We start from the raw sequence: 20,302 nt of genomic DNA, 5'->3' as shown, positions 1-20,302 counted from the left end.
ATTCTCCAGACCCCCCCCCATCCTCCAGACCCCCCCTCCCCATCCTCCAGACCCCCCCCCATCCTCCAGACCCCCCCCCATCCTCCAGACCACCCCCATCCTCCAGACCCCCCCTTCCCCCATCCTCCAGACCCCCCCTCCCCCATACCCCCCCTCCCCCATCCTCCAGACCCCCCCCTTCTCCAGACCCCCCCCATCCTCCAGACCCCCCCCCATCCTCCAGACCCCCCCCATCCCCATCCTCCAGACCCCCCCATCCTCCTGACCCCACCCCCCCATCCTCCTGACCCCCCCCTCCCCCTCCCCCTCCCTCCAGACCCCCCCCCTCTCCCCCTCCCTCCAGACCCCCCCCCTCCCCCTCCCTCCAGACCCCCCCCTCTCCCCCTCCCTCCAGACCCCCCCCTCTCCCTCCCTCCAGACCCCCCCCTCTCCCCCTCCCTCCAGACCCCCCCCTCTCCCCCTCCCTCCAGACCCCCCCCTCTCCCCCTCCCTCCAGACCCCCCCCTCTCCCCCTCCCTCCAGACCCCCCCCTCCAGACCCCCCCCTCCAGACCCCCCCCTCCAGACCCCACCCTCCCCCTCCCTCCAGGCCTCCCCCTCTCCCCCTCCCTCCAGACCCCCCCCTCTCCCCCTCCCTCCAGACCCCCCCCCCTCTCCCCCTCCCTCCAGACCCCCCCCCTCTCCACCTCCCTCCAGACCCCCCCCCTCTCCACCTCCCTCCAGACCCCCCCCCTCTCCCCCTCCCTCCAGACCCCCCCCCTCCAGACACCCCCCCTCTCCCCCTCCCTCCAGACACCCCCCCTCTCCCCCTCCCTCCAGACACCCCCCCTCTCCCCCTCCCTCCAGACACCCCCCCTCTCCCCCTCCCTCCAGACACCCCCCCTCTCCCCCTCCCTCCAGACACCCCCCCTCTCCCCCTCCCTCCAGACACCCCCCCTCTCCCCCTCCCTCCAGACACCCCCCCTCTCCCCCTCCCTCCAGACACCCCCCCTCTCCCCCTCCCTCCAGACACCCCCCCTCTCCCCCTCCCTCCAGACACCCCCCCTCTCCCCCTCCCTCCAGACACCCCCCCTCTCCCCCTCCCTCCAGACACCCCCCCTCTCCCCCTCCCTCCAGACACCCCCCCTCTCCCCCTCCCTCCAGACACCCCCCCTCTCCCCCTCCCTCCAGACACCCCCCCTCTCCCCCTCCCTCCAGACACCCCCCCTCTCCCCCTCCCTCCAGACACCCCCCCTCTCCCCCTCCCTCCAGACACCCCCCTCTCCCCCCCCCTCCAGACACCCCCCCTCTCCCCCTCCCTCCAGACACCCCCCCTCTCCCCCTCCCTCCAGACCCCCCCCCCTCTCCCCCTCCCTCCAGACCCCCCCCCTCTCCCCCTCCCTCCAGACACCCCCCCTCTCCCCCTCCCTCCAGACACCCCCCCTCTCCCCCTCCCTCCAGACACCCCCCCTCTCCCCCTCCCTCCAGACACCCCCCCTCTCCCCCTCCCTCCAGACCCCCCCCCTCTCCACCTCCCTCCAGACCCCCCCCCCTCTCCCCCTCCCTCCAGACCCCCCCCTCCAGACACCCCCCCTCTCCCCCTCCCTCCAGACCCCCCCCTCCAGACACCCCCCCTCTCCCCCTCCCTCCAGACACCCCCCCTCTCCCCCTCCCTCCAGACACCCCCCCACTCCCCCTCCCTCCAGACACCCCCCCTCTCCCCCTCCCTCCAGACACCCCCCCTCTCCCCCTCCCTCCAGACACCCCCCCTCTCCCCCTCCCTCCAGACACCCCCCCTCTCCCCCTCCCTCCAGACACCCCCCCTCTCCCCCTCCCTCCAGACACCCCCCCTCTCCCCCTCCCTCCAGACACCCCCCCTCTCCCCCTCCCTCCAGACACCCCCCCTCTCCCCCTCCCTCCAGACACCCCCCCTCTCCCCCTCCCTCCAGACACCCCCCCTCTCCCCCTCCCTCCAGACACCCCCCCTCTCCCCCTCCCTCCAGACACCCCCCCTCTCCCCCTCCCTCCAGACACCCCCCCTCTCCCCCTCCCTCCAGACACCCCCCCTCTCCCCCTCCCTCCAGACACCCCCCTCTCCCCCCCCCTCCAGACACCCCCCCTCTCCCCCTCCCTCCAGACACCCCCCCTCTCCCCCTCCCTCCAGACCCCCCCCCCTCCCCCTCCCTCCAGACCCCCCCCCTCTCCCCCTCCCTCCAGACACCCCCCCTCTCCCCCTCCCTCCAGACACCCCCCCTCTCCCCCTCCCTCCAGACACCCCCCCTCTCCCCCTCCCTCCAGACACCCCCCCTCTCCCCCTCCCTCCAGACACCCCCCCTCTCCCCCTCCCTCCAGACACCCCCCCTCTCCCCCTCCCTCCAGACACCCCCCCTCTCCCCCTCCCTCCAGACCCCCCCCCCTCCCCCTCCCTCCAGACACCCCCCCTCTCCCCCTCCCTCCAGACACCCCCCCTCTCCCCCTCCCTCCAGACACCCCCCCTCTCCCCCTCCCTCCAGACACCCCCCCTCTCCCCCTCCCTCCAGACACCCCCCCTCTCCCCCTCCCTCCAGACACCCCCCCTCTCCCCCTCCCTCCAGACACCTCCCCTCGGACCGCTCCCTTCCCCGTCCCCCCAGTTGCCGGGGTCTCCCGCTCTTGTCCCCAGGGCAGTGTGGAGGGTTTCGACCGGACACACTCCCGGCCCGAGTCGCGCTGCTCACCGTGCCGGCTTGTTCAGGATCCGGGAGGCCTGGGGCCGGGCTGCCGCCTTCCCCGCTCGCTCCCATGGTAACCGGACCTTCAGCCACCACTGCCGGACACTTCGCCCTCACCAGAAACTACTGGCGCCTCACTTCCGGACCAAGCTTCTCCTGCGCACCGGAAACAGTCTATCGCCATCTTTGTACGGGGCATTCCGCCCGTTTCGCGCTCACAGTGGTTGAGTTGGTCCGCCATGTTGAAGCGGGGCGGTGGTGAGTCCGCCATGTTGGAGCGTGGCGGTGCTGTGTCCGCCATGTTGAAGCGGGGCGGTGCTGTGTCCGCCATGTTGGAGCGGGGCGGTGGTGTGTCCGCCATGTTGAAGCGGGGCGGTAGTGGGTCCGCCATGTTGGAGCGGGGCGGTGGTGAGTCCGCCATGTTGAAGCGTGGCGGTGCTGTGTCCGCCATGTTGAAGCGGGGCGGTGCTGTGTCCGCCATGTTGGAGCGGGGCGGTGGTGGGTCCGCCATGTTGGAGCGGGGCGGTGGTGGGTCCGCCATGTTGAAGCGGGGCGGTGCTGTGTCCGCCATGTTGGAGCGGGGCGGTGCTGTGTCCGCCATGTTGGAGCGGGGCGGTGGTGGGTCCGCCATGTTGAAGCGGGGCGAGGGTGTGATGTTTTGCTGCCCATAGTGAGCGTGGCTGCCATTTTAGTGCGGGGCAGGAATCTTGTGCGGGCTGCGAATGACTGGTATTACTTTTTGAATAAAGAAGGCAATGCACAGCGCGACTACTCAGTCCTGGTTTTCGATTCAAAGGCAAGGTTCCCCCAACCCTTCCCATCCACCTGATGGGCGCGAAGCGCAGGATGGGACCTGCGGTCTCCAGCGATGCTGCGCCCTGGAGCTGAGAGCTGGGACTGCCGCTTCCTCAGCTCCTTCAGCTTCGGCTTTGCTAGCAGTGACGGCGGTGGCTCCATAGCTCAGGGGTTAGAGCACTGGTCTTGTAAACCAGGGGTCGCGAGTTCAAATCTCGCTGGGGCCTACTCTGGATTTTATCATCAAAAATCTGTTTTATTTCTGTGAAAGCAAAGGAGGGAAATGGAAAGCTCGGAATGTGATAGGGAGATAAAGGAAATGAGAGCGGGAGGCAATACAATGATGTGGAGATGCCGGCGTTGGACTGGGGTAAACACAGTAAAAAGTCTCACAACACCAGGTTAAAGTCCAGCAGGTTTATTTGGTAACACAAGCTTTCGGAGCGCTGCTCCTTCACCAGATGAGTGGGAGTTGTGTTCACAAACAGGGCAGATATAGGCACAAACTCAATTTACCAGATAATGGTTGGAATGCGAGTCAAGTCTTAAAGGTACAGACAATGTGGGTGGAGAGAGCGTTAAGCACAGGTTAAAGAGATGTGAATTGTTTCCAGACAGGACAGTTCATAGAAAATCATAGAAACCCTACAGTGCAGAAGGAGGCCATTCGGCCCATCAAGTCTGCACCGACCACAATCCCACCCAGGCCCTACCCCCACATATTTTACCCGCTAATCCCTCTAACCTACGCATCCCAGGACTCTAAGGGGCAATTTTTTTTAACCTGGCCAATCAACCTAACCCGCACATCTTTGGACTCCCTGATGCAGCTCTTTGTAAGAACAAGTTCTTTCTTATACAATATTTGCAGCAATTGTACGTTGTTTGAAAAATACATTGTTGTAAATGGATAGGTCATATCTACCATAGAACGTTGTCTGCATTAGATAAGAGTTGACTCCAATGTGAATAATATCACAATGCCATTGCATTTATTTAATGTTGTATTGATAAGCCCAGGCAATTCGGGGGGGTTACAGATAGTGTGACATGAACCCAAGACCCCGTTGAGGCCGTCCTGGTGACTGCGGAACTTGGCTATCAGTTGCAAAATCTCACTAACACTCACTAACTGGAGACAATACACATCTCTTTAACCTGTGCTTAACCCTCTCTCCACTCACATTGCCTGTACCTTAAATCTACCGCCTCTCAACCTATACCCTGTGACCTCTTGTTCTAGATTGCCTCATAAGAGGAAACATTTGGTCTACGTTTACTTTATCAATCCCCTTTTAGAATGTTATATACGTCGATCAGATTCCCTCTCATCCTTCTAAACTCCAGCGAGTATAAGCCCAAACCATTTAATCTCTCCTCATACTTCAAGCCTTTCACCCCCAGAATCAATCTGGTGAACCTCCTCTGAACTGCCTCCAATGCCACCACATCCTTCCTCAAATAAGGAGACCAAAACTGGATACAATACTCCGGATGTGGTCTCACCAACACCCTGTACAATTACAACAACACTTCTCTACTTTTGCCAACATCCCATTTGCCTTTTTTATTACATGCTGCACCTGCATACCGACTATCTGTGATTTATGAACCTGGACACCCAGATCCCTCTGCCCTGACACATTTTGAATCTGCTTTCCATTTAGGTAATATATTTCTATATTTTCTACCAAAATGGATGACCTCACACTTGTCCATCTGCCAAATCTTGGCCCATTCTCCTAGCCTATTTATATCCGTCTGTAAAATCTTTATCTCCTCTTCACTGCCTATTTTCCCACCTATTTTAGTATTATCCATAAATACCCACAGAGGACCAAAAGGCCTCCTCCCAGCAATTCAGAGATTGCATTTTCAGGGTTTATGGGTGTAGAGGTGAGAGCTGCTACACTAGTGTCTCCTACTCATCTCTCTCACATTTCCAGAGCATTCAAATGGTTATTGGATAAACATATGGATGATATTGGAATAGTGTAGATTAGAGGGGCTTTAGATTGGTTTCACTGGTCAGCGCAACATCGAGGGCCGAAGGGCCTGTACTGCGCTGTAATGTTCGATGTTCTATGTTCTGTGAAAAGGAAGTTAGAGACAGGGGAGGAAGCACAAAGAGAGCAGGAAAGGTGTCCCTTGGACCTGAGGAGAGAAATCCTCTTCCATCAGAGGGCCCCTCCAGGCAGAGGCGGTGGGAGTAGCTGGGTTTCATTGTGGTCAATGTCAATGGTCTGGGATCAAGGCCCTGGACACAGAGCTGCCCAAAGTTTAATCACCTCCCACAAGCATGAATGCACATTCACAAGCTGAAGCCTGACCACACAGCTGCCTCACACACGGCTCTATTTATTCACCTACCAACAACCTGTCTCAATCACAACACATAACTCACATTCCCACCCCCACACAGAGGATAATAACCAGAGGAATAACCCAGCAGGACACCCACAGCTGTGTGTCCTCACCCCCTGGCACGAGGGAGAGAGAGTGCCGCCTTGCTGCCATGGCCAGGGATGGGGATGACAGTGTCCCTATGTCTATCCCACATCTCACATCCCATGTCCCCTTCCTCTCAACCTGTCATAATTAACATGCGTCTCACATCACCGCCTCACCCTGTTCCTTAGTCTTTCATATACTACAGTTAGGGAGGCTGAACGTCAAGAGAGAGGGAAGAGACTGAAGCAGAAGAAGCATAGTCTCTCGATCTGACAGCAGCAGCCGATAGATCAGTAGATCTATCATCGATGGATCTCCCTGTGGACTTTGTGGAGAATAAGCTGGCTAATCGAGTGAGCAGAAGCTCACCCAATGGGAAGTGGTCAGCAGAGTACTTAAACCTGTTACTCTACCCGGACCAGGGTCGTAGGTCCCGAGGTGAAGACTACCTGAATATAAGCTGCAGGCACAGCCTTTCTGTGGGCGACACGGTGGCACAGAGGTTAGCACTGCTGTCTCACAGTGCCAGGGACCGGGGTTCAATTCCAATCTTGGGTCACTGTCTGTGTGGAGTCTGCACGTTCTGTCTGTGTGGGTTTCCTCCGGGTGCTCCAGTTTCCACCCACACTCCAAAGATGTGTGGGTTAGGTTGATTGGCCATGTTAAATTTCCCCTTAATTTCATGGGGTTGAGCAGGGTAAATGAGGGTAATGGGAATAGGGCCTAGGTGGGATTGTAGTCAGTGCAGACTTGATGGGCCAAATGGCCCCCTTGTGTAGGGATTGTGTGATTTTCCTTTGGTGCACAATAAATGGTATTGATGACAGGAAACTGGTGTTTGGCTGAATTACAACAATAGTAAGAGGTTGTTCAAAGGAGTTTGCATGATCTGATTACTATTTTGCAACACTCAAGCGAGTGCCTTGTTTGAGTCTTTATGTCGCTCGGCGAGGTGCTTGTCTACCTCTTGCGAAATCACAGTCAAGGGTCAGGCATTGCTGATCTAAACTGAGGTATGGGATATGTGGGTCCTATCAGTTGGGTGTTATACTGACTTAGTACATGCGTCCTAGCCCCTTTAGAGGGCCTTATCAGTCAGGTGTTCTACTGATTCAGTACACTGGTCCATGCCTCTTTGGGGGGACGGGTGGGGTGGGGTCAGCTGGTCTGTGGGGCGGATCAGTTTTTATTAAATCTTTAAATGTAACAGTACATTATAAACATTACAGAGTTAACATTGCAGGCATTCAGGACCAGGTTGTCGCACAAGCTGATGACGTGGCTTCCAATTTTATCTATTAAGTCTCTCACTTGTCATTAATGATTTGTAACAGTTCCAATGTTAAGGACAAAGTGAGTCTTGAAATCTGTCGGGTGAAGGTTTGAAACTTTTCAATGTTAAGGAATTCCATCAGGTGATTGTTCTGTCCCAGCCATTTTCCCCTTTGGCCCATAACAAAACCAAAATGTTGAAGCTCAATGCCTCCTGTCAATTTCATTATTTCTGGTCCAAGATGACATCATTTTTTTCTCTTCCCACGCCTTTTCCAAACTCGAGCAATTGTCTTCAAAACAGACTGTCGCGTCTACCTCCGCGACACATTGGTCTCTTTCTTAAATATGATGTTCGGTTTCCATAGGGAGCCATCTTCGGCAACTGGTCTTGGCTCAATGTATGATGTCCAACTGTACATTCCAAAGTAATTGTGTCCAAGATTTTATTGTGATGTTTGATCCTCATGTTCTTGACAAATGTACAGAAGCCGGAGATGTATCCAATGTTTTCACTGACTGCCCCACATTGCCGGCAGGATTTTATAGCATGCGGTCTTCCTTTTGCGAGAGTTAAACCTCGTGGGATACAAGTTGCTTTGTAGGAGCAAATTAGTAATAAGTAGAAATGATTTCAATTGAAAAGCAGGTTTTATCCAGTTATTTGATATTTTGTCATTGCTGTAATAATGAACCCCAACACCTTGACATTTAAGCCTCCGCCATTTATTGAACTCCCATTCCCTCCACGCTGCATATCTATTTGGTGGCTTCTGGGTACCAGCTTCTTGATTTTGAAGTATTGGCATTGCTGCCCGGATCATATCAATGGGATCAAATTGTTAGTCAGTATAATCATGTGTATTGGGTAGAAAATCATCAATCTCTCTCAAGACATCGAGATCTCGCAGTTCCTGCACCTTATCAACGATACTCTGACCACAAAACTGAAATGAGGCACGAATGATCAGACCCATAGAACCATAGAAAATTACAGCTCAGAAACAGGCCTTTTGGCCCTTCTTGTCTGTGCCGAACCATTTTATGCCTAGTCCCACTGACCTGCACTTGGACCATATCCCTCCACACCCCTCTCATCCATGAACCCGTCCAAGTTTTTCTTAAATGTTAAAAGTGACCCCGCATTTACCACTTTATCCGGCAGCTCATTCCACACTCCCACCACTCTGCGTGAAGAAGCCCCCCCTAATATTCCCTTTAAACTTTTCTCCTTTCACCCTTAACCCATGCCCGCTGGTTTTTTTCTCCCCTAGCCTCAGCGGAAAAAGCCTGCTTGCATTCACTCTATCTATACCCATCAAACTCTTATACACCTCTATCAAATCTCCCCTCAATCTTCTACGCTCCAGGGAATAAAGTCCCAACCTATTCAATCTCTCTCTGTAACTCAGCTTCTCAAGTCCCGGCAACATCCTTGTGAACCTTCTCTGCACTCTTTCAATCTTATTTACATCCTTCCTGTAACTAGGTGACCAAAACTGTACACAATACTCCAAATTCGGCCTCACCAATGCCTTATATAACCTTATCATAACACTCCAACTTTTATACTCGATACTCCGATTCATAAAGGCCAATGTACCAAAGGCACTCTTTACGACCCTATCCACCTGTGACGTCACTTTTAGGGAATTCTGTACCTGTATTCCCAGATCCCTCTGTTCAACTGCACTCTTCAGAGTCCTACCATTTACCGAGTACGTTCTTCTTTGGTTTGTCCTTCCAAAGTGCAATATCTCACACTTGTCTGCGTTAAATTCCATTTGCCATTTTTCAGCCCATTTTTCTAGTTGGTCCAAATCCCTCTGCAAGCTTTGAAAACCTTCCTCACTGTCCACTACACCTCCAATCCTTGTATCATCAGCAAACTTGCTGATCCAATTTACCACATTATCATCCAGATCATTGATATAGATGACAAACAACAACGGACCCAACACCGATCCCTGCGGCACACCACTAGTCACAGGCCTCCACTCAGAGAAGCAATCCTCCACAACCACTCTCTGGCTTCTTCCATTGAGCCAGTGTCTTATCCAATTTACTACCTCCCCATGTATACCTAGCGACTGAACCTTCCTAACTAACCTCCCATGAGGGACCTTGTCAAAGGCCTTGCTGAAATCCAGGTAGACAACATCCACCGCCTTCCCTTCCTCCACTTTCCTGGTAACCTCCTCGAAAAACTCTAATAGATTGGTCAAACATGACCTACCACACACAAAGCCATGTTGACTCTCCCTAATAAGTCCCTGTCTATCCAAATATTTGTAGATCCTATCCCTTATCACACCTTCCAATAACTTGCCCACCACCGACGTCAAACTTACTGGCCGATAATTTCCCGGATTTCTTTTGGGACCTTTTTTAAACAACGGAACAACATGAGCCACCCTCCAATCATCCGGCACCTCCCCCGTGAATACTGACATTTTAAATATGTCTGCCAGGGCCCCTGCAAGTTCAACACTAGCTTCCCTCAAGGTCCGTGGGAATACCCCGTCCGGTCCTGGGGATTTATCCACTCTGATTTGCCTCAAGACAGCGAGCACCTCCTCCCCTTTAATCTGTAAAGGTTCCATGGCCTCCCTACCTGTTTGCCCTATTTCCGTAGACTCCATGCCCGTTTCCTCAGTAAATACGGATGCAAAAAAAAACCCCTTTGAAGCCTCTAGTGATTTCCATTTCCTGATGATGGCAGATGGAATTTGCACCTCCAACTTGAGAATTCCCAGACCTCCCTTTCTTGGCTAGGATGCCATATGCGGAGGAAGGTGTAGAAATTGTTTAACGGCGTTCCAGATGAATTGATCCAAACTAATAAGTGTGTTCTGCAAAGCCTCAGAGAGGATCAAGTGATAATACAATCTAGGGATGACGCAAACTTTTGAGAGCTCTACACGTTGTCTTGGCCGGAGAGCTGCAGCCTGTAAACTTGATTTCCAGGCTTTCACTTTTTCCTCCCAAGCACCTTCTGCCACACCTGCCCAGGGATCTATTCGAGCACCCGGGTACTTTTCTGTCTCACCTGGGGGAATATAAGAGACTACCTCCTCCCGAAGAGTCCAGTTCTTGCTGTGATTATACAGGAATGTCTTCCTCTTATATGTAAAATGGGAGCCTTTCATCTTGTTGATGTTAATGGTGAGACCTGTACGATCGCAGGACTGTAAAACTTTCAGGTTTCATCCCATCCCAGCGTGGGAGTCACTTAGAAGGGCGATGTCATCTGCAAAGACCAGAGTGGAACAGTTGACTGCACTTTCACCCAGCAACACACATACAGCTCTTCTAGAGTGCATATCAATGGATCCAATGTGATGTTAAATAAAATTGGCGAGAGTGGCCTCCTTGCTTCACACCCCTCTCGATATTTATTGGGGCGGTCTTGGCCCTGTGTCCTTCGACCACCGTTGTGTTGCCCGAGTAGAGATCCTTAATCAGATCTACAAAGGTTCTGGGAAGCTTTACTCACCGCAGCGCTTTTAATAGTTTGTGTCCCAGAGTCAAACACCTTCACCAAATCAACAAAGACGACTGCAGAGTCCTTGCGGTTCTTCTTCGTTCCCTTCATGATGTTCTGTAGCATGGAGATGTTCTCGTTACATCCGGATGTTGCTGCTAGAAACCCTTTTTGTCGAGGGTTGATCTCGACTGTTTCACTAAGTCGTTTTGCCATGATTTTCGTAAAAGGGCATAGCAGCATGGGACCTACTGTAATTGACGCCAGTTATCGATGTTTTTAAGGCGTTCCTGATCCTCATTTGGGTATCAGCACTGTCCGACTTTGCTTCATGGATTCCGGAACCGTTCTTGATTTCAACCAAAGGGTGAAGAGGAAGGGTATCTGTTTATCATCTTCGTCATATATGGCTCTGATCTCATCAAGCTCCTTGCCATCCGGTCCAGCTGCACTGTCTTCACCGAAGCAGGGGATCTTCTAATGAGTCTTGGATGCGGGTCTGGTTCCTCAGTATCGTCATCCGGTTCTTGTTCGGATTCTGGGGAATCCTCCGCATGGTCTTCCACAGCAGTGGTTTGGGCCTCCTTCTCTGTTCTCGCAAGGTCTGCGATCTGCTTCGTGTTCTTCAACGTTAAGACAGTTACAATCTCCTTTTTGATATATCTGCAGCCGGCGAACCACTTCTCAAGCTCAAGTTGTTCTACCTCCCCCTGTGTCCATCTGGAGAAGGGACATCCTTGAGGCATTTCTCATTACGAAGAGCAGGATGTTGGTGCCTCTTGCGCTGCCCAAGTCCTATCTTCGATGTAAATCTTAGCTCACACATGCTGCACTGATGTTCCCCGACTGGTAAGGGCCACATCTCACCATCACACTTTGGGTAGTGGCATGCGATGGAGTAGAAATCTCCCGCTTTGCCACATTGCGAACATTTTGTCCATATTTTCTTGATGTTATGCACTGTAGTCAAATGCTTATTAAAAGAGCCAACCGTTGGAAGGAGGGTGTCGCAGGACCTGCAGAACAACGCATCAATAAGGTAATGGATGGTCACTTCCCTCACATCCGTTGTGTCTTGGGATGGCTCGATGACCACTCCTTCAATGAAAGCTGTCACATCAGCTGTACCGCCCTCGTCTTCAATTTCGGCATTGTTTGCTGTAGTACCTGTTGCTGGTTTTGAAAAATTATAGAACATACGTGTTGCTATTCGTATATCTTCCAATGGATGGGCTGTCCAATCGGGCTCTTCTACAATATGTTCTTTGTCTTCCATCACCATGTGGTCTGGTACCCGAGTTCACCTCCCAGTAGGGCAGGTAGTATTGTCTGGGTCTCAATATCCCCTCTTCGGTTTGCGTGGAGGTCGATCTTGTAACGAGCTCCGTAGAACTGGAATCATTGTAACACTGAGTCTTTCAGTTTTCACAGTAATGCTGTTACAGGCACATCTGCGGGGAGGTCGTTTTTCCGGGATGCTTCCTAACCCGACTCATCTGTTAAAAGCGGATTATTCATTATTTTTTTGAGAGTGATACCGTCTCGTGACAAGTATCTGATCTCTGCAGAAAGCAGCCATTTCGTGCTTTTTCGAAGTCGTTTAGTCTCTTGGTAGCGAGCTACAAGTTTACCAGCGGGGAGGCACAAACTATCGCTGTGGTCGCCAAAAGCACATCAAAATGCCCACAGAGTTGACTCTCCGGTGAGACCCACCCAAGAGAGCCATAGCTACTCTCGCCAAGAGAGTGGCAGCGACTCCATGCCCTTCTTTCTCGAGCTCAGAGTATCCATCCTCCCAACACTACCACCCCTTCTGTGCTGATTCCTCTCAGTAAAGTAGGCTGATGGTGTATATCTGTACTTACTCCAGGACATCCCGTACAGAGCGGGTGATGGAGTTGAGTGTGGAATATTGGATACAGTTGGGACGGGATGTTAGTTTCTGGTGGATTTTATTTCAGGAATCTTCAGCTGTGAAGAAGGCCTATAGTGTGTTAGCTTTTATTAACAGGGGGTTGGATTTTAAGAGCCGTGGGGTTATGCTGCAACTGTACAGGACCTTGGTGAGACCACATTTGGAATATTGTGTGCAGTTCTGGTCACCTCACTACAAGAAGGATGTGGAAGCGCTGGAAAGAGTGCAGAGGAGATTTACCAGGATGCTGCCTGGGTTTGGAGGGTAGGTCTTATGAGGAAAGGTTGAGGGAGCTAGGGCTGTTCTCTCTGGAGCGGAGGAGGCTGAGGGGAGACTTAATAGAGGTTTATAAAATGATGAAGGGGATAGATAGAGTGAACGTTCAAAGACTATTTCCTCGGGTGGATGGAGCTATTACAAGGGGGCATAACTATAGGGTTCATGGTGGGAGATATAGGAAGGATATCAGAGGTAGGTTCTTTACGCAGAGAGTGGTTGGGGTGTGGAATGGACTGCCTGCAGTGATAGTGGAGTCAGATACTTTAGGAACATTTAAGCGGTTATTGGATAGGCACATGGAGCACACCAGGATGATAGGGAGTGGGATAGCTTGATCTTGGTTTCAGATAAAGCTCGGCACAACATCGTGGGCCGAAGGGCCTGTTCTGTGCTGTACTGTTCTATGTTCTATGTAATGTGAGTGTGAATGTTGTGATAGTGAGTGACAGAGGAAATGAACACACAGGCTCTAGTCCAACGGGGCTTCAGGGTTGTGTTCATGGAAACGAGTTAAATGAAACCCTCACAGGGGAGACCCGGCTCTACGAGGGTTTCCTGCCACAGTGCTGATTAGGTTAATTGGCTATGCTAAATTCTCCCTCAGCATACCGAACAGGTGCTGGAGTTTGATTTGAGTGATTCTCTCATGTATTAGTATACAGTGAAGTGTATTGTTTCTTGCGCTCTATACAGACAAAGCATACCGTACAAAGGAAAGGAGAGAGTACAGAATGTAATGTTACATAGCTGGGGTGTATAGAAAGATCAACTTATGGAAAGGTAGGTCCATTCAAAAGTCTCATGGCTGTTCTTGAGACGGTTGGTAAGTGTCCTCAGACTTTTGTATCTTTTTCCCAACGGAAGAAGGTGGAAGAGAGAATGTCTAGGGTGCTTGAGACTCTCAGTTGCTGTAAAGGAGATACGAGTTCTGCTTCTTCATAAAATACCTTTATTTCTTTGATCCAACTTCACACACAATTCCCCACCAACAAAATAATGCCACTTGTGGCCCCTTTATATATCAGTGACTTCTACTGAATAATTGACATCATACTAGGACTTAATTTGGAAGGTCTGTTAACCCATTCCTAACAGTTGCCCTTCCTTGGGGGGAAAGAAAATTGACGAATATTTGTTTTCCCCACAGAAAACACAAAACACCTTCCATTTCTCCCTTTTAAAAAAAAATAAATTTGAGGAAAAAATATCATATATTCACAGAAAGATACACCCATCTTTAATAATGTCCAAAAGTTTCTTCGAACTAGCCCCTTTCTTAGTAAAAGAATCAGATAACTGATAGCTACCATCAACCCATTTAATTTTTGATATTTCCCCTTTGTCCAACATCTGCCTTAAGCTCAATCTTCTCTCAATTACACTTCGTGGAGTGAACTTTTTCCCCCACAGGGATTTAATGTCAATGTTTGATTTGATTTATTATTGTCACACGTATTAGCATAGTGAAAAGTATTGTTTTTTGCATGCTATACCGACAAAGCATACCGTTCATAGAAGAGGAAACAAGAGAGTGCAGAATCTAGTGTTACAGGTGTAAAGGTAGATCAACTTAATGCAAGGTAGGTCCATTCAAAAGTCTGACAGCAGCAGGGAAGAACCTGTTCTCGAGTTGGTTGGTACACGACCTGACTTTTGTCTCTTTTCCAACAGAAGAGAGCATGGCCAGGGTGTGTGGCATCCTTAATTATGCTGGCTGCTTTTCCAAGACAGCAGGAAGTGTAGACAGAGCCAATGGATGGAAGGCTGGTTTGCGTGGTGGATTGGGCTACATTCACACTCTTGAGTTTCTTGTGGTCTTGACCAGAGCAGGAGCCATATCCAAGCTGTAATGCAACCATAAAGAATGCTCTCTATGGTGCATCTGTAAAAGTTGGAGAGCCATAGCTGACATGCTTCTGGAGAAAAGTAGAGCTAGTGGTGGGCTTCAACTTATTTTACCTGAATCCCCTAACCAAAATCTGTTAATATCTGGGATATATAAAAGGCCATATCCACTGTCTCTACAAAGGTGACTCAGCAGTCAATGTGCTTTTAACCACTCATTTTGTTTCCCACACAGGGGGGCAACATTTTCCCCCAAAAGAATTATAAAACCTTTTGCGCTCGAGAACCTATGACATAAATTAATCTTCCCCTCTTGTTGTGGGATGTCCTTCAATAGTTCAATCTCTTCCTGTGATCACATTCATTATCAGACTTACTATCTGAACTTGGTGTTCCCAATCCATGATGGCCTCCCTGTATTCTGTACATTCAACCAGTGTTTATACTTTCCAATGGTCTTCCCTGCTCTAATAATGACAGTTGCATCCTTCCATTGATTGGACCCTTCAGGCAATTATGTCACTTTTGTACCAACTTTTGGCAGTTGTCCTTTCAGAAAAATGGCCTGTTTTAGTTCAGAAGTATTGTGTTCCTCTACAGGTACCCTGTGTTTCAGTTAACTGGCCCTCATTCTGTAACACGAGTATCAGATGACCTTGGTTCCTCATGTTCGTCTGCTCCTTCTAAATACAAATTTGTAATCTGTACCCATCATCCTTGATGAATGTACCCTAATAGTCCAATTACCATGTTGCAAAACAATTGTTTTGCCATTTAAGCCAACCTTTCCATTCATTAAAATTGTCTCTTAAAGTATACCATGACTCCTTACTGAAAAAACAGTATTTGATGGCCATACATTATGCCTTACAGCTCTGCAAATTCTTTGAGACTTCAGCTTTCAAAAAAATGCTCTTCTACTTGTATGCAATGCATTTAAATGCTCACCAAAGGCAGAGCTAATAGTAGTCCCTTCCCAAGCTGGAGGCTGGTCATTCAAAATGGACAGAATTTTAGGATTTCTACCAAATACTAATTGATAGGACTACAGCCCCCAACCATCTGCAACAAATTCTTTGCATGTACCGCCCATGCCAAGGCTGAATTTAACTTGCAATTTGGTCTAGCTGCCAAAATTTTCCAGAGCATGTCATCTATTACAGCATGGTTTCCCTCACACACCCCATGACTAAATTGGCTTTCCACAGTCAGATTTATGACTGATATTCATGTTTTCACACATACCTCTAAATTCATGAGCAAATTCCCCCTATTGTCTGTAAGGAACTTTGCCAGTGGTCCCATTCCTGTCCCTACCCATTTTTCCATCTGAACCAGGATTACTCTTTCCTGTACTATGTACAATGGTTGATTGCGGCACGGTAGCACAGTGGTTAGCACTGCTGCTTCACAGCTCCAGGGTCCCGGGTTCGATTCCCGGCTCGGGTCACTGTCTGTGTGGAGTTTGCACATTCTCCTCGTGTCTGCGTGGGTTTCCTCCGGGTGCTCCGGTTTCCTCCCACAATCCAAAGACGTGCAGGTTAGGTTGATTGGCCATGCTAAAATTGCCCCTTAGTGTCCTGAGATCCATGGGTTAGAGGGATTAGTGGGTAAAATATGTAGGGATATGGGGGTAGGGCCTGGGTGGGATTGTGGTCGGTGCAGACTCGATGGCCGAATGGCCTATTTCTGTACTGTAGGGTTTCTATGATTCTATGATTAGACAGTGTGAGAGGGAGGATACGCAGGTGACGGAGAAGGGGAGCGCTCAGACCGAAAGGTTCTCTGGGAGGCTAGAGAGGAGATTGCAGAGACTTTGGCTTTGATCTTTGGGCTTCATTGTCTACTGGAACAGCTCCAGGGTCCCGGGTTCGATTCCCGGCTCGGGTCACTGTCTGTGTGGAGTTTGCACATTCTCCTCGTGTCTGCGTGGGTTTCCTCCGGGTGCTCCGGTTTCCTCCCACAGTCCAAAGATGTGCGGGTTAGGTTGATTGGCCAGGTTAAAAAAATTGCCCCTTAGAGTCCTGGGATGCGTAGGTTAGAGGAATTAGCGGGTAAAATATGTGGGGGTAGGGCCTGGGTGGGATTGTGGTCGGTGCAGACTCGATGGGCCGAATGGCCTCCTTCTGCATTGTAGGGTTTCTATGATTCTATGATTGACTAAGTCTGGTCGCTAAAGTGCAAAATAAATATATTGTTTGCTTTATTCCAGATCTCAAGGTCCATGGCCACAATGTTGTTAAAATCTCTGGCCAAGGGTAGATTTAGTTACTATCGGTCAGGATGGTTTCCTTATGTACTTTCTACAAACCTCACAGCAATCACTGACCTGTTCTATCAGCTTCGTATAGTCTTCATCTCTTACCCCTACATCCTTCAATACATTTTTCAGCCTCTGAAATGGATGTGCAAATTGCCTATGCAATTTCAATACAGTGAGCTTTTTATCAGCTGAAATCCAATTTCCAGCTGCTAATAACACTTCCTTAACCTCTAACCAAAAAAATTGTCATTAACAGAATACAATAGTGTCCTGTGTAAATTGTAAGTCCACTGTTTTTCCAAAAGCTGTTGCCTTATCATATCCAGTTTCATGTGTGCTTTCATCAACAGTCTACTCAGAAGCAAAAGTATCTCACTTGACACAACATCTGTGCTAATGAAATGATTCACTCCGGCAACATTGCAAGGGACCACCACTTTTTTCAGTGACTTCAGAGTATTATCAACCTCAAACCTGAAGCTTGTGGAACTTTCAAATTCTTTAACTTTGCTCTGATTTTCAGCATTTAAGGAGTCCAAGTAACATTTTAACCAGTCAATTCCCCACACAGTAGGTGTGCAGCCACTGTCTAATACAGCACAATTAAAGGACTCTGCAACTAAAACTTTCATTACAGGAATAAAACTTCTCATTAATAGAACAATGCCTTCCTTCTGGTCACTATCCCTTTCTTCTGATTCTTCCATGTCATGTGTAGCTTCAAGTAAATCATTTTGAATAGTTGAAAGCACAAATGAAATTTAGAGTCACATTGAAAACACCAATTTATCATACCCTGGGCATTTCTGGGGTTCATTGTCCTGTTACCGTTCTTCATATCCTTCCTCCTGCTATAGGTATTAAAGGGGTTTCTGTCCTCAATTTCTGGGTACAAATCTTCTGATGTGGAGATACCGGCGTTGGACTGGGGTAAACACAGTAAGAAGTCTCACAACACCAGGTTAAAGTCCAACAGGTTTATTTGGTAGCAAAAGCCAAATAAACCTGATGTTGAGAGACTTCTTACTGTACAATTCTTCTGCCATACTCTCGTAGCCTGCACGATCTCTCCATCCTGTTAATAATGTATCTTCCAAATTCTGCTTTATCACTGACTGACCCATTTATGTCATAAAGGCCGTGGGGGTAGAATGTTTCCCTAAAAAAAATTTTAAGCCTCTGACATTTGATCATACAAGGTATCCTTGTCTCCAAATTTAACTCCTGTCAAAACCAGGAGTCTATCCATATTTGTAATTTTAGCACAGTCCAATAACTTAAATGCCAACATGGACTGTGGAATTTCCGACAGTGTTTTTGCAGTCTTATATATAGTCTGCTAAATTCCATCACATATTCCTCAATAGAAATATCCTGATTTCTGAAATCTAACCTGGCTTCATGCACACTCAATAAGTCATCCTTTTGATAGATCTTATCCATAAAGGTTAAGAAAGTGTCCAGACCTTCCCGAGTCCAAATGTTCCAACTCCAATTCAGAAAATACTTCATCTGATTTTATTTCTATCAGAAAGAAAGAGCCAAGGCCATTCAAAGAACAAAGAAAATTATAGCACAGGAACAGGTCCTTCGGCCCTCCAAGCCTGCACCAACCATGCTGCCTGACTGACCTTTCCCCTTCCCAGGACCATATCTCTCTATTCATGTATTTGTCAAGACACCCCTTAAAAATCACTATCATATCTGCTTCCACTACCTCCTTCGGCAGCGAGTTCCAGGCACCCACCACCCTCTGCAAAAAATGTGTTTCAAACCTCTCCTTTAAACCCTGCACCATAAACTTATACCCCCTTGTACTTGAATCTTCCACCCTAACTCTGTTCATGCCCCTCAATCTTGTAGACTTCTATCAGGTCACCCTTCAACCTCCGCCGTTCCAGTGAGAACAAACCAAGTTTCTCCAACCCCTCATAGCTAATGCCCTCCATACCAGGAAACATCCTGGTAAATCTTTTCTGTACCCTCTCCAAAGAGTCCACATCCTTCTGGATGTGTGGCGATCAGAATTGAACATTATATTTCAAGTGCGACCCAAGGTTCTATAAAGCTGCAACATGACTTGCCAATTTTTAAACTCAATGGCCCAGCCAATGAAGGCAAGCATGCCATGTGCCTTCTCCACCCATGTTGCCACTTTCAGTGACATGTGTACCTGTAAACCCAGAACTCTCTGCCTATCAATACTCTTGAGATATATGACAAACGTCACTTGTCACAGCCCTCCATTCAGAAACACACTGTTCCACTGCTACCCTGTCTTCTATGACAGAGCCAGTTCTGTATCCACCTTGCCAGCTCACTTCTGATCCTGTGTGACTTCACCTTCTGTACCAGTCTGCCATGAGGCACCTTATCAAAAGGCCTTACTGAAGTCCATGTAGACAACATCCACTGCCCTACCATCAACCATCTTGTCACTTCCTCAAAAAATTCAATCAAGACATAACCTCTTCGCAAAACCATGCTGCCTCTCACTAATACATCCACTTACTTCCAAGTGGGAGTAAATCCTGTCTCAAAGAATCCTCTCCAATAATTTCCCTACCATTGACATAAGGCTCACCAGCCTGGACTATCCTTGCTACCCTTCTTAAACAAAGGAACAACATTGGCTGGTTTCCAATACTCTGGAACCTCCCTGTAACCAGCAAGGATACAAAGATTTCTCTTAAGGCCCCAGCAATTTCTTCCCTTGCTTCTCTCAGTATTGAGGCTATCCCATTAGGCCCTGGGGACTTGTTTATCTTAATGTTTCTCAAGAATCTCAATATTTCCTCCTTTTTGATCTCAACATGACCCAAGCTATCTACACACCCTTCTCCAGGCTCATTATCCATCAAGTCCTCTTGGACCCTCTCACTCTTTATATAATGTATAAAAAGACTTGGATTCTCCTTAAGCCTGCTGGTCAATTACTTTTCATGATCCCTTTTAGCCCTCCTTACTTCTTGCTTAAGTTCCTTTCTACTTTCCTTGTATTCCACACTTGCTTCATGTGTTCCCAGCTTCCTAGCCTTGACAAATGCTTCCTTTTTCTCTTTGACTAGACTCACAATATCTCTTGTTATCCAAGGTTCCCAAAACTTGCCACACTTACAGGAACATGCCAGTCCTGAATTCCTATCAACTTACACTTGAAAGCCTACCATATGCCACTCATTTTCTTTTTCCCAAACCAGTTACCTTAGTCCACACAATGACTTCACTTCTTCATTGATCATAAGATTCAGTGTCTGAGAATAATGGTGGAGAATCATATCCTGACTCTTTTACTCTAGGTTCAGCCAT

At 49.3% G+C, this 20,302-nt stretch overlaps 1 non-coding gene across 1 annotated transcript; it reads left to right on the top strand.

The window, feature by feature from the left end:
• The first annotated feature begins 3,638 nt into the window (after positions 1 to 3,638).
• Positions 3,639 to 3,711, top strand: trnat-ugu (transfer RNA threonine (anticodon UGU)). The gene has a single exon. It is a non-coding gene; the product is annotated as a tRNA-Thr (tRNA).
• The last annotated feature ends 16,591 nt before the right edge of the window (positions 3,712 to 20,302 follow it).

The sequence above is a fragment of the Mustelus asterias genome, chromosome 20 (genome assembly GCF_964213995.1).
Source record: "Mustelus asterias chromosome 20, sMusAst1.hap1.1, whole genome shotgun sequence".
NCBI classification, from domain to species: Eukaryota; Metazoa; Chordata; class Chondrichthyes; order Carcharhiniformes; family Triakidae; genus Mustelus; species Mustelus asterias.
This window is presented reverse-complemented; position numbering and strand designations above follow the sequence as displayed.